The sequence below is a fragment of the Chrysemys picta genome, chromosome 2 (genome assembly GCF_011386835.1).
Source record: "Chrysemys picta bellii isolate R12L10 chromosome 2, ASM1138683v2, whole genome shotgun sequence".
Lineage (NCBI taxonomy): Eukaryota > Metazoa > Chordata > Testudines > Emydidae > Chrysemys > Chrysemys picta.
In genome coordinates this window covers 58,825,984-58,840,835 of record NC_088792.1, presented here as the reverse complement: position 1 = coordinate 58,840,835, position 14,852 = coordinate 58,825,984, and the positions used below count along the sequence as shown (strand labels likewise).

The 14,852-nt window shown below is 39.4% G+C and overlaps 1 protein-coding gene and 1 long non-coding RNA gene across 19 annotated transcripts in view; one reads left to right on the top strand and one right to left on the bottom strand.

Annotated features, from left to right (window-relative positions):
- The window catches only part of HDAC9 (histone deacetylase 9), a 650,822-nt gene that overhangs the window by 323,992 nt on the left and 311,978 nt on the right, over positions 1–14,852 (bottom strand). The window lies entirely within an intron of this gene.
- Positions 14,656–14,852, top strand: part of LOC135981315 (uncharacterized) — a 36,142-nt gene continuing 35,945 nt past the window's right edge. Inside the window, exon 1 of the long non-coding RNA XR_010598284.1 lies at positions 14,656–14,777. This is a non-coding gene — a long non-coding RNA (uncharacterized LOC135981315). The remainder of the gene's footprint in view (positions 14,778–14,852) is intronic.

The following is a 14,852-nucleotide window of genomic DNA, read 5'->3' as shown; positions in this document are numbered from 1 at the left end:
CCATTCTGCAGCACATGAAGCAGGGGTCCTATGGACAATAAACTCCTTCATAATAGAACTTTGATTCAACCCCAGAAAAGGTTTATTTTGTGCACTGAATAAGGCAGAGGTCCTGTATGTTTTCCCAAATCTCCTCCCACCCCTACACCAGTTTACACACATGCCTCCTTCTGTTTATACATTGATCACTGTGCTGTATTATACTAACAATATACTCAGAATATTTTTTAGGAACAAAGTATAAACGTTTCCATGAAATATATTTAATATAAGTTTGTTTAATAAATGATGTTGCCTCATTGGTCATGAGAAAGTTTCTGATTAATTTCTGTTTCGATAATAAAACAAAAGGTCATCCAGTCCCTCTTCTCTCTGCAACCACATGCTCCCCTGATGAATGGGGTCTCCCGTACAGTGCTGTTTACAAGCAAACTGGAGTGTGTTGAACCACAGTTATGATTGGGTATTCCACTCAAACCTGGTATGAAAGGTTTGGCCTTAATCCAAGGGCAACAGACAACATGCAAATACACTGCACTGAAGGAATGAAATAGCCACAGCAGATGAATGAAATGTCATACTGGATCTTTTCCTGTTAACTGCTAGCTAAAACTTGGGGGAAATAGATGTCAGCAATTGGACTTGATAATCTTTCCACCTTAATTTTAGAGGCATCCTAAATTATACTCTCCCTTGCCAATTAAAGGGCTTGAATAATGTAATTCCAGGTAATTGATAGCTATGCATTATGCATTTCTGAAGTCCCAAGCTCACAAAAGGGCCAATCCTGCAAGTTGCTGAGCATTCTCAGCTACCACACTAAAGTCAATTGTAACTGAGGCAGATAAGCATCACAAAGACAATTCCAAGCAACAGTTTTGAATAATGACTTCACCAAGGTCCCTATTCTGCTCCCAGTATTGTAAATGAGAGTTTTATCATTGACTCCAGCAGAGGCAAAACTGGCTGCATGATCTGATATGACTTTCATTTACCAGAGTGTCAGATAAAACAACAGCAACCACAAGAAAAACTCTATTCCTCTTTTTCAGACTATTATGGGGAAAGGGAGAATAAGAATATAGCACTGTTAGTTGTCCTGGACTAGGTACTTTATATGGACCCCTGTGTCTAACTGTGGTACTGTACCCTTGTACAAAGATTCTGGATGTGTGATGCAGTAGAATATTATAGTCTATCCAAATACCTGATTCAAGGTTACACGTGGTCTGGTAAGATTCACTCCTATCTAAACAAATTCTCAATTCACTTCAGATACAAATTCTTTGTCAAAATGAAACCAGGGATGAGAGAATGTATTAATTAACTTCTCACCATGCAACAGGTGCCACTTCAAAATACTAATTTCTGTTTTAAGACAAATTATTTTAATTAAAACAATGTGAACAAAACAGCACTTTCACAAAGGAAGAAAGAAACTCACCTAAGTCAGCTGACCCTAATGGAAAAGTTCCAAAGAAATTAATAAAATATTGTAAACTTGCTATAGGTTTCTGAACCATCCTACAATTTAATAGAAACTCATATCTTTGCTATAGAATTTGATACCATGGTTCAAAAACCTACAGCAAATATCTCATTCTCTAGAGTTGTTTCTATGGAACTCAATGACTTTTCTATAAGACTATTAGTATAAACAAGACTTTTCCATAAGAGGAATCAACTGAGATAAAGTCAGAAATGGTTCTTTATTTGTATAGTAAGGGGTCTCTTTGCTTCCATTTGCTGTCTTATGTTCAGTCCAAGGAAATAGACAACTTTAAGGCTTCATCCAACTTCCAGTGAAGTCAATGGGGAGTATATATCTATTTTTGAAAACCTAACTAATATCTGTATCATGAATACTTACCATTAGACCCAGATCCCAAGTATTTCCAGAGTCAAAGGATCTGGGGACATATCCACTAGGTTAATAGAAAATAATTACCTTTATGACTTTACCATAGTAACTGTAAATACTCTGTTAGCAAATTATTATTACAAAACAACTATGCAGCACTTTAAATTTTCACAACATAAAGAGCTGTCTCCTGACCTGAAGAGCTTACAACTGAAAGACAAAAAGCTTTCTGCCATAATATACGTATGCAGTGTGGTCAAGTTACTGTTGCAGTGGTTGCCATTTCAAATCAGTAAGGGATATGGGGTTTGACTCTGCAAAGTGCTGAATGTTCTGGCCCCAGTCCAGTAACGTACTTAAACACATGACTAACGTTAAGCACAAGAGTAGTCTCTTTGCTGGATCAGGGCTAGACTACTCAGCAGGATATTTCCCATGCACAAAACATTGTTTCACTCCTCATTTACTTCTCAATCAATTCTTACAAAACTTAAGTTAACCATTCATTCCACATACAAGTCAGGACACTGATTCTTCAATGAACTCTTCACAGGTTGACCCCAGCGCCTGCATTGAGCCCACACAAACTCCAATGGAATAGGTAGCTCTGCATCGGCGCAGGGCTCAGCCCACATTAATTCCTATGGAATACGTAGATCTGCATCGGAACTGGGGTCAGCAGTGCATAGCTCTTTGAAGAATTGGAGCGTAGTTTTTAAAAAATAGGCACTTTTTGAGTTATCTCCAAACTGTCCAAAAGTCTGAAGAACATCTTAATACATGATTTTATTCACGTTCGGACAACTAAATATTGGGCAACCAGCTTTTTCACACACACACACATACACACACACACACACACACACACACACACACAAAGTTTCAAGCCAAAGAGTATTTATCGGCACATGAAAATAGGGATTAGAATGAAGCTATCAACACATAGTTTATAGATTTTCATTTTGTAGAAGCAAAACATTTTTCAGATTATTTTGGGCAAGTTGAACACATTCACATCAGAGTTAAATGCTAATTAGGTTTCTTAATGTCCATCATTACATAAGAATTCGGGGTACTACTGAAGAAGAACAATAAAAACAAATATATTGGACTGGAACTGGGGCCCAGCAAAAGGGGAGAAAAGAGTGTATCTACACATTTTTCAAGCAACTAAACATGTCCTTAGGAAGTCTGGCAGAAATCTGAAATTGACTATTATCTGTATACGTGATCCTTGCAATTTGAGCTGATTCTGAAAACTGCATATGTACATAAAATGCAAACAAGTCATGACTCATATTTTTCAAGTTTTAAATTATTTGAAAACAGCTTGTTTGGTTGGTTCCCCCCAGCCCTTCTCCCAAGGACAGGTTTCATAACATGCAACAAAGCAGAATTCAAGCATTCAGAAAATGTAATTAAATCCCCAGTTCTGGACGAGCTGAAAATGAAAAAAGGGAAAAACTGCAAAGAAGAAATATTAATAAAAAAGTTGAGTATCACTTCTTTAACTTTGGGAAAGGTCTATATTAAACAAGGATACTGTCAATCAAGAACATGAAATGAATAAACAAAATGATAAAGACTTTTACAGTATAAGACAGCTGCCTCTTGGCAGAGAAAATATATGAAAACATTTATGGACAGCTCATTCAAAATGTAATAAACATTAAATGATGAAATGTGCCAAGCAACGTGCCAGAAAACTAGATTATCATATTCATGCCATTTTCACTTATTTGAAACCTGTTGGGTTTTAGATCCCTTTGATCTAAAAAAGAAATATCACACTGGTGACAAAGTCCTCTTAAGATGGTTGGGAAATGAATCATTTTGGTATCAATTTGATTTAGTGGCCAATTCTCGTTAGTATCAAGGGGGAAAAAAGTCAGGGCTATGTACTGTAGATTTTGTTATTTTTTTGATACACGGAGCAACAACAGTAATAAAATTATATCTTACATTTATTTAGCACCATTCATGCCTAAAGATCCAAAAGCAATTTATAAATCCTTCTTACTTTCCTGACTTACACAAGGTAAGTGGGATCATTGTGGAGCTAGCAGATTGGTCCTTGAATTCTCCTGGCAGTAGAGTGGCTCAGGGAAGCCAGAAGAGGAGAACAAACATGCTCTGGAGAATACCTAACTGATCTTCCAGAAAGAAGCAGTGTGTGAAGTCCTTTCCAGCCTATGAGACACACCCCTTCCCCGCCTTAGAGAAAGAGAGGAGGAACCTGGTGATCAAAGACACCAAAGGGAACAAACAGATCTGAGGTGTGTCCTATCAAGGAAGAGAAACCCAGAAACATTCATTTTTTTCTATCGGCTGCAAGCATGCAAATATACATTTTATGCAAATTAGATGTCTGGTTTCTTGATGGTCTAGTGGTAGGCATGTATGGTCTCATCTGACAGGCAGGACTTTCCTTAGCACAGTTCCCTCTAATTATGCTGGGAACTTGTGCATTATGACTAGGAGGGAACAGTACCACCTAGTGAATCACCAGCACACAGCACTACTTGCTGCAGCACCTCCCTCTGAGATTCAATATATATATATAGGGGAGGGAAGTGGGGCAAATTACTCCAGGAGGTGGGGTGTCCTTCTGGCCTTCCTCTCAGGGAGAGATGATAGGCCACCAGTGCTTGTGCCATGTTCTCTCCCCATTACTGCTGCAGTCTGCTACATGCCATAGAAGAAAGAGTTGCAATCATTCAGCTTTCCTGAGTAAGTAATGTGCAAAATAAAATGCCTCGGGTGTCTCTTTTGCAGAAGAAGTATTAGACAGAGGCAGAAAGCAGCAGTGGGGAAATTAAGTGATAGAGTGAGTAAACTGCACTCTTGGCCCACTGGAAGTTATCGGTTTTGCACCCATTGCTGTAGGCATTTTAGTGCTATTATATGCTATACTATATTCTAGTCAACATAAAAATCATAGATAAGGCCAGAATAATCTATTCATGTCACCCTGTCTAACCCCCCTCAATTCTGCAACATGTCTCCCTATGTTGCTCCACTTAATCCTGATCTCTTGGTGAATACCTGCAGCGATGGTTTTTCAGCCTCCTCCCTTGTCTGGTTATCTGTGTCACTGCTCTCAATTGCTCTTACTGTTAGGAAAAAGTTCTTACATTTTAGCCTAAAATTCCACACCCCCTCCACTTCAGACCATCATTCCTTGTTTCACTATGGTTTGAGAACAAATAATTCCCTCCCTTCATTTATATTGTTACCTTGAAGTTATTTATAGCTTGTGCCCATGGCCTCCTGAGTTTTCTCCTTTATAGGCTATAAATATAGCTCCCTTAATCCCGCTTCATATGTTTTATCCTCCAGATTTTGCATCAGTTTTGTTACTTTTCTTTATATTTCTCTAGCTTTTAAACTGTTGAGATTAAAGCTGTGCATTTGTGCAGTGACATAATTATCTCACTCGTTTTAAAAGCTATACCACTATAGTTTTGACCACTACAATAAAGGTCGAAATACAGCTTCTGTTTTAACTACTTTCCCTTTTTCAGTTGCTCTTTCTAAAACAAATTGCTTTGAGGCTAAAATTTCCCATGTTTTGTTTCAATCCAGAGATTAATCTTGTAAAGTTTCAGCAAAATACATTCAACCATTTTTGAATTATGTATGTGTGCAAATTGAAAGAGAGAGAGAGAGAGAGAGAGAGAGAGAGATGCCCTTTCCCCATATGTTCTCTCAAACTTTATCCCCCACATAACTCAACAACTGAATCAATTTTGTTTAAACATGGCTTGTTTTGATCTTATTGACATTTAAAGAACAATTCAAGTTTGAAGGAAACTGGTTCTGTAGTTCTGCAGTTATAAGCTTTGAATTTTTATTATACATGTTTGAAAGTTTGTTATACAAACTTTTGGGCATTTGGGGCAGTGGGTCAACAAAATAGGTCTAAAGGAGACAGGAGCAGAGCCTCAGCTAGAAAAATTGTCATAGCTACATTGACATCAATCCGCTTCCCAAAAATGTATCTGGACTTTCAAAAAACCTTTCACAAGATCCATCACAAGAGGTTATTAAGGAAACTAAGGGACTGGGCTCCTATTAACTTCTTTGGGATCAGGCTTCTCTTAGTCAGGGCTGAGAGTTAAATTTTATCTTGGATCAGAAACTATTTTAGAGTTAAAAAAAAAAGAGTAAGAATAAATCATGGTACAAGGTAGACAGTGGCAAGCCACAACATTCTGCAACAGGATTATGCTTTAATATATTTATTAATGACCTCAAAAAAGGGAGGGGGAACAGTGATTTAGATAAAACTGTAAATGAAAAAAATTATTTACGATAGTCAAGGGAAGACTGTGAGGAACTCTAGCGGTCCTAACATGGCTATGTGATTGGGTAGCTCATTGGCAGATTAAATTCACTGTTGTCATGTGCAAGGTACTGCCTAATGAGAGGCTGTGACTACTTGGGAAATTTTCAGTACAGTCTATGAATACTGTGTGAGATTATGAACTCTCTGTATGTATCTATGTACCAACCTGCAATCTCCATTTTGAATGTTCTGCTCCTTTGCCTTCTCTGTTGGCCACTTGACTTCATGAAACTCCAAAGGCAGTGGCAAAAGAATAGCAAAAGAGGGTCTTTGATATTAAGTGCTGTTCCTTTGAAATGGAATAGCTCTAAACAATAGACAAGCTCCCAACCAGAAGAACTGGTTTGTCAGGGGAGAGTTCAGGAAGTCACCTGCCATGGGTCTTCAGTACCTGAGAAAGCTGCTCAGGACATCCCCTGACAGCAGGGGCTAAAAGCAATAAAAGGGCAGGAACAAAGTGGCCGTCTTCAGGGCCATTTTTTTCCTGCTCAAGAGAAGGGTAAAGCAACACAGTGTATAGGATCCAGATGAGTCAGGAGACCCTGACCCAGGCAGTCTCCTAAAGGAAGGGTGAGCTAGTGAGGGGCATTGCATTTAGGATGTTTACTGTATTCTACATTATCTGTACTTTCTGTGTGATGGAAGAGCAATGGTGTTAGAATCCTATGAAAAGTGTTTCTATCTCTATGTGTTAAGTGTTTACATATACCACATGCTCCTTGAAGAGGTGACCAGAAGGTTCACATCTTTGAGTGGAGTTCCTGGGACATGATGTGCTTAAGCTACAGGGATGTTTGAGGGGTCAGCACTGAGTCCAGGGGCTAAAGCAGCTGGACAACAGGTTCCAATTCTCAGAATTCTCTGCTAGACAGAGGGTCCATGACTCAAGAGTGACCCCAGGGACCCTAAAACGGGGCCAGTGCCTCTGCTCCATTCTGGCTCTGGAGACTTAAAATACCTGGGGATCCAGTGTCTGGGCCCCCTCACAGCAGTCTAATGAATGACCAAGAGAAGGTGCTCAACTGTACCTGCGACAAAGGCATAATTTGAACTACACCTTACTGGGCTCTATATTACCTTTAAACAAGATCTGGGTGGCATTGTGGACAACTCAATGAAAATATCTGGTCAATGTGCAGCAGCCAGGATTTGAAAAAACAAAACAGAACAAAAACAAAAAACAGTATTGGGAAGTGTATTCTATACCATAAACAATGGTATAGAATACAGTAGGAATAGAGCAGTTCCACGTATATCAATATATCAATGGAGCATTTTTGCTAGGAATACTGTGTTCAGTTCTGGTCATCCCAACTCAAAAAAGACAGCAACACTCAAAAAAAAGGTACAAATTGGATGAAAAAATTATCAGAGACATGGAAAAACTTCCAGATGAAGAAAGAGTGAAAACATTATAAAGCTGATTCTCATTTATACTAGGGCCTCTTTTCACTGCTGTGTCACTGTAAAGGGGCCTTAAACTGGAGATAAAAATAAGAACAGTAAGAGGCCAATATGGCTGAATCAGGAACTCTTTAATGACCTGGGAATCAAAAAGGAATTCTACAAAAAGTGGAAACAGGACAAATTGCTAAGAATAAATACAAAGAATAGCATAGGCATGTAGGGACAAAATCAAAAAGACTAAGGCACAAATGAGTTACACCTAGCAAGGGATATAAAACGCAATAAGAAGTAGTTCTATAAATACATTAAGCATATAAGAAAGATGAAGGAAGTTCTGGGTCCACTGCTTAGCTGGGAAGATACGCTAATTACAGATAACATCAAGAAGGGTTGAGGTGTTTAATGCATGTTTTGCTACAGTGTTTTCTAAAACCATTAATTTTGACCAGATGTTTAACACAATTAATATTAACAACAAGGAGGAAGGAGTACAAGACAGAATACGGAAAGAACAGGTTAAAGACTACTTAGATAAGTTAGATGTATTCGAGTCAGCAAGGCCTGACAAAATTCACCCTGAGGGTACTTCAGGAACTAGTTGAAGCAATCTCAGAACCGCAGGGCCGCCTGGGGGAGGAGGGGGGCAAGTGGGGCAATTTGCCCTAGGCCCGGGCCCTGCAGGGGCCCCCCGAGAATATAGTATTCTATAGTGTTGCAACTTTTTTTTTATGGAAGGGGCCCCCGAAATTGCTTTGCCCCAGGCCCCCTGAATCCTCTGGGCAGCCCTGCAGAACCGTCAGTAAGTATCTTCAAGAACTCCTAGAGGATAGGTGAAATCCCAGAAGCCTGGGACAGGGAAAACATAGTAGTCATCTTTAAAAAGGGAAACAAAGAGGACCCAGGGAATTACAGACCAGAAGCCTAACTCTGATACCTGGAAAGACACTGAAACAAATGATTAAACAATCAATTTGTAAGAACCTAGAGGATAAAAGAATGACATGGATTTGTCAAGAACAAATCATGCCAAACCAACTTAATTTCCTTCTTCGACAGGATTAATGGCCTACTGGATAGGGGTGAAGTTGTAGATGTAATAGATCTTGATTTTAGTTAACCTTTAGACATTGTCCCACATGACATTCTCATAAGCAAACTAGGGAAATGTGGTCTAGATGAAATAACTATAAAGTGGATGCATGACTGGTTGAAAAACCATACTCAAAGAGTAGTTATTAATTGTTTGCTGTCAAAGTAGGAAGATGTATCTAATGGGGTGCTCCAGGAGCATGTCCTGGTTCCGGTACTATTCAATACTTTCATTAATGACTTGGATAATGGAGTGGAGTATGCTTATAAAATTTACAGATGGAACCAAGCTGGGATAGGTTGTAAGAAATTTGTAACTCAAAATGACCTTGATGAATTGGAGAATTAGTCTGAAATCAACAAGTAAAACAATACATTCAATAAAAACAAGTGCAAAATACTACACTTAGGAAGGGAAAATCAAATGTACAAATCAAAATGAGGAATAATTAGAATAAATTAGGAAAAGCATCTGGGGGTTATATGAATATGAGCCAACAATGTACTGTGGTTGCAAAAAAGGCTATTCTGGAGTGTATTAATAGGAATATCAAACGTAAATGTGGGAGGTAACTATTCCTCCATACTCGGCACTGGTGAGGTCCCAGCTGTAGTACTGTATCCAGTTTTAGGTACCACACTTTAAAAAAAGAGTGGGAGTAAAGAGGAAACTGAGCTCTTTGCTACACCAGGATGAATTTTTGAGCATATCACTAAGCTTGTGTTTCGATTCTTCTCTCACCCAATCCCAAAAGCAGGAAAAATGGTTATTGTTATTATTAGTTCTATATGTCTATGTTTGTCATTAGAGCTTTGGGAAAGCTAAGACAAAGAAGTGAGTCTTGCATTTTGCCCTGACTGTGGTTAGGTCTGTGGTCATCTTCAGCTCCTGTGGAAAGGCATTCCACCACAACGGGCCAGCCACCAAAAAGGCTCCGTCTCCAGCTCTGACCAGTTTAACACACTCCGCTGAGAGTTTCACAGGGATGAATATAACTGTCTTGGGAGGTCTTGGTCAAGGAAGAAGTGCAGTTAGTAAAAGTAGTTTAGGCACAAATCGACTGACAGCCTTGAAAAATCAAGATTTGGGCATTAAACTTGACCCAGTATTCAGCTCCAACAATTGGTGCACTACAGTAATATGCCCCTTTTGACCTGTGTTTGCTCATATGTGGGCTGCTGCGTGATGCAATTCATATATGCATTGTTATTCAGTGCTGCTCCAGCTAGAGACCATATGGGGCAGAATATTCATCCCTGCACATTTTAGCTCTATTACTTTCCAGATTGTCTAGAAAGGTGGTGATACAAGGTGGGGAGGAGGGGCATTTGCAGGTTAGAGAAGCTGAGAAGGAACAGGAGGATTTGACTGGAAAAAATGTCTGGCAAAAACATTTTCTCAGAAAGAAGCACATTTAAATAGAAAATGAGGAAGAAGATACACAAAGTAGTAATGGAGGCTTTTTTTTTTTTTTTGTACCAAAGTCCTACTTGTCCCTCCCCACCACTGTTGTGCAGGGTCTTCTGCTCCAGTTATCGGCTATCTCCACTATAGCTGAGATTGTTGCAGTTCAGTGAAGCTGATGTAACCCTCACTTTAGGGTCAAGTGGGCTATATAAAAGTAAAGTATTATTATAGTCTTTTCTTCTTAGTGGGACATCCTGAAATTTAGCCTATGGATAATCAACGGTAATGGTGCCTCTTTAATCAGGACAGTATTAGCACACATTCCACTTAATGGGGAAGTGCCATGTAATTAAGTGGTGTTTAATAAGGTGTTAATTAGGTGTAAAATACTAAGCTCTGATCTTTTCATACACAAATTACCAATTAAAGTTTGAGAGGTGCTTTTTCTAGGCACTCAGGGCTTGTCTACACTTGAAATGCTACAGCAGCTGAGCCACTGTAACACTTCACTGGAGACACTAAGGCCTTGGCTACTCTGGCAATTCACAGCGCTGCACTTGCTGCACTCAGGGATGTGAAAAAACACCCCCCCGAGCGCAGCGAGTGCAGCGCTGTAAAGCGCCAATGTAATCAGCGCCTGCAGCGCTGCACGCTCGCTCGCAGCGCTGCAAGCTATTCCCCTCGGAGAGGCGTGACTACACTCTGGCGGCATGACTACACTCGCGCTTCACAGCGCTGCCGCGGCAGCGCTGTGAATCCGCAAGTGTAGCCAAGGCCTAACTCCATAATCCACCTACCTGAGAGGCAGTAGCTAGGTCGATGGAAGAATTCTTCCATCAACCTAACACTGTCTACATTGGGGGTTAGGTCGATTTAACTATGCTGTTCCAGGGCTTTGATTTTTCACACCCCTGAGTGACATAGTTAAGCCAACTTAATTTTCTAGTGTAAACGAGACCTCAGTCAAGAGCAACCTTGGTCAAGGGCAGCAGAGTTCAGGTGACTCAGAGAGATCTTCCAAAGGGACCATTCCTCAAAAGGAAGGCAAGTTGTAAAGTCCTAGTTGAATACAAAGGAGTTTCTTAATACAAATCCTTCTCGGTTGAAGCAGACAAAATCTTAGACATAAGTGTAGCCAACAGATGATGGAGTTTCACAGCTGAGTAGAGTGTGTCACTACTGTATGCTGTCATCAATTTTGTTTCTCCTTTAAAATAAAATATAATACCCCTCTCCCTCCCGCCCCCCAAAAAACCAAACAAACCCTGACTTCCAAATTGGGAGGCTAAACTGGGGAACGAGGTGGAATTTTTCTACCAAATTTGAAAAGAGTTTGCTGAAGAGTGTTATGGCACCCTAAATAGAGTTTACTTTGTAGCAAAAAAGAAAAAAAAATTAGAAAGCAGAAAAGAAATAAATATTACATTTACTGAACTCCTGCTACTGAAGTATGGCATAGCAATAAAATTTAGTATATTATTTATTAATCTGTTTGTATAGCACCTAAGCTCAATGGGGCCCTGGTCCATGATTGGGGCTCCTAGTTGCTATGGTAAAACAAATAAAAATAATTATCATCACCACCACCTCTCGAGGGAAACAAATTAGGCCAAACTCCTTGAGATCTTTATGAAGGAAGCCTTTCATAGAGTCATAGACTGTAAGGTCAGAAGGGACCACTGCGAATGTCTTGTCTGACTTCCCATATAACACAGGCCATAGGACTTTTCTGAATTAATTCCTGTTTGAACTACACAATACCTTTTTAGAAAGACATCAAATTGTGATTTAAACATTGCCAGTAATGGAGAATCCATCATAGCTGCAGACCTAAGAATATCTGAAAGAAGAGGATGACTGGACAAAACAGTAGGTTTATGGTGCTTCCCCTCTTCCTGTTGACCTACTGAAGCCTACAGAATGGGAGAACTACCAAATAACCTTAGGTGAATCATTGGCCCCACTCACAAGCCTTAGCAAGCTTGTTTGAGCTCACCTAACCCTTGAGCCTTAGGCTACATCTGCACTGAAGCCACGGATGTGATTTGCAGCCCATGTAGACGTACCCATAATAACTTTAATCTAGTTAGCTCAATAAAAGGAGCAGTCAGGATGCACAAACTGCCTTACCCTCCAGGGTACGTAATCACTTGTGCAGCCCACAATGAAGTCCATGCTGCTATGTCCTCACTTCTATTTTTAGAGAGCTAGCTAGATTAAAGTGAGCATAGGTACATCGATACAAGGTACAAATCACACCCCTGAGTATTGTGGTGTAGATGTACCCCCCAGAGTCTCTTGCTTTCCATGAACCTTTGCAAGGTCAGTATCACTACCATTTATTCATCTGCAGCGTCACTCCTATTAATCTTAGTTACAGTAGCTTTCCTTATCTCTGTTTCCACTTTGCTCGTGGCTTCTCTACTATTGTCACTTGCAATTTCCTTGCTTCCTGCATAAAGTTTTCCGATTGCCTCAGTATTAGCTTTTATGTGTTGAAATCAGCATAAAAACAGCAAATGAGTGCAAAATTCTAACTGGCCAAAAAAGATGAAGGGGAGGAGAAATGAGTGTAAGTGTTCTGGTCTAATTCTATGTCCCCACAAAGCTATGAAGAAATGCTCTGTAGGTGCTCTATGAATGCCAAGGTGCATTCCAAGAAGGAGCCTAGGGATGTATCCCACACATTGTGACACAGGCAACGTGCCCATAGTCCTGTGCACCCCGCACTAGACAGGTAACTAAGGGTTTGTCTAGATGAACAAATAGGTTCATGGTAAGCTGAGGTATAAATCTATCTTACACTATCTTGCTACACTTTAACTGTCCATGTGGACTCTGCAGATGTGCACTAAAAGTTCTTCCCTGAGCTTTCATCTACTCTTGTTTCAAAACAGAGTAGATCAAACCACACTACTGAACTTTTAGTGCATGGTAGTAGGGACCACACGGACAGTTAGTGTCCACATACTCATGCAAAGTAGATTTACATCCCAGCTTGCTGCGCACTAACTGTTCATCTAGACAAGCCGGTGTTGTTCTGCCAAAACACTATATGTGGTGGGGAGAGGGATGCCTGAATATTGGTTCAGAACTAATTGCTTTTGCAGCCTTAATGTACAACTGTTCGGGAGAAAATCAATGTGTGTCTGAATTTGCCCCTTACAACTTTTGCTTATTTTATAATGTTCTCATTTTTCCCTTGTGTTCTTCGTTATTTTCTGTTTTTTGCATAGATCCTCGATTCTTTCAGTTAAATGTGGTTATTTCAGAATAGTTTTCCCCTTTCTTATTTTAGGCTCCCTTTCCTGGATGGCTAATGTGTATTTCAATCTCCCTTTTCCACTTCCTATGCAATTCCCTTTCATTTTCAGTTCTTTCACCAACCTCCCCGGCAGCAACATTTAACATTTTCTGGAGGTGCACTTATAATGTTAACCTCTTTGCTCCAAGTACTATGTTTCTTAACCTCTCTCATCCTTTTCCAACCACTTTCCATCTGGGGTCTTAATCTATCATACTACCTGAAGAAATATACATGAATACTATTGCTGAGGCTGAAATTATTTCAATGGAAACTATTCACAATCTTTAAAAATGTACATTGTTGTCCTTTCTCTGAAAAAAGTCATTGTATGGAAAATGTCTTAACGAAACAATGACAAGAAATAATGGCATAAACCCTTTAGGAAATATGCTATACACCTGTCCTGCTACTTTTATTAATAAAGACATATACTGGCAATCTTTTCCTTCTACCTCATACATCTTTTCTTGTGCTTCAAGATATTAAATTTCTCTGACATTAAATTATTCATCTTAGAATAAACTCCCCAAAAGCCTGTGTTTAAATGTATTTCATTTTTTGTTGTTGTAATTCATACATTTTCTGCATGCATTTTAAATAGTTTCAAGGTCATTTCTAATTTGACTGTCAAAAACAACAGTCTAGAAGATTGAGACTGGTTGTTTAGATTCTTTTAGATCCATGAAAATATAATATTGATCCAGTTCAAGGAAAAAGCCATGCCTTTCAAAATGACTGGCGAACTAGGGATCACACAGGTAGATTAAGAGGACTAAAATATATATTCTCAGTAGAGAGTGGAGTTATGAAGGACTAAGTCATAAAGTCAATTGCTAACATATTTACTGTGGTTGCATGCAGAAGCAGCACAAACCAAACACAGTTACTGCATAACATTTGGCATTTAGAGGCTAGATTCCCTCATCCCTGCAATATTGTTACTGCTCAACACCAACAGGGCGCTGGCCTTGGGCACAAAGAAAGAAAAAGGAAACTTGGATTAAGAACAGAACAAATGGGGGAAATTATTAAATTAACATTAAGCTTTCTTATTCTTCCATTCCAGGCTGCACATAAATTGAATAGCTATCATTCCTCCCTGGGGTATGCATACCTCCAGCTGCATGCACCATGGGAGAGAACAATAACCTTTGATTGTAAAAACATGATTTAGAAAATTGGCATTTTGAAAGAATTTATTTTGTACTTGGTTTTGTCTCATTTTGATTATACGCAGTCTCAATACCAGAAGGAATGTGCTACCATTAGAATGAACCATCCTGCATTTCAAGCACCCTCATCAAGAAAGGGCCTGAATTCTTGAAGCTCTTGTCATGTTTATACACTTCCTGAAGCAGTAAGTGGTTTATAATCAGGAGACACAAAACAATTAAAGCAGATGTATCAGCTATGTTATGTCATCTGATAATGC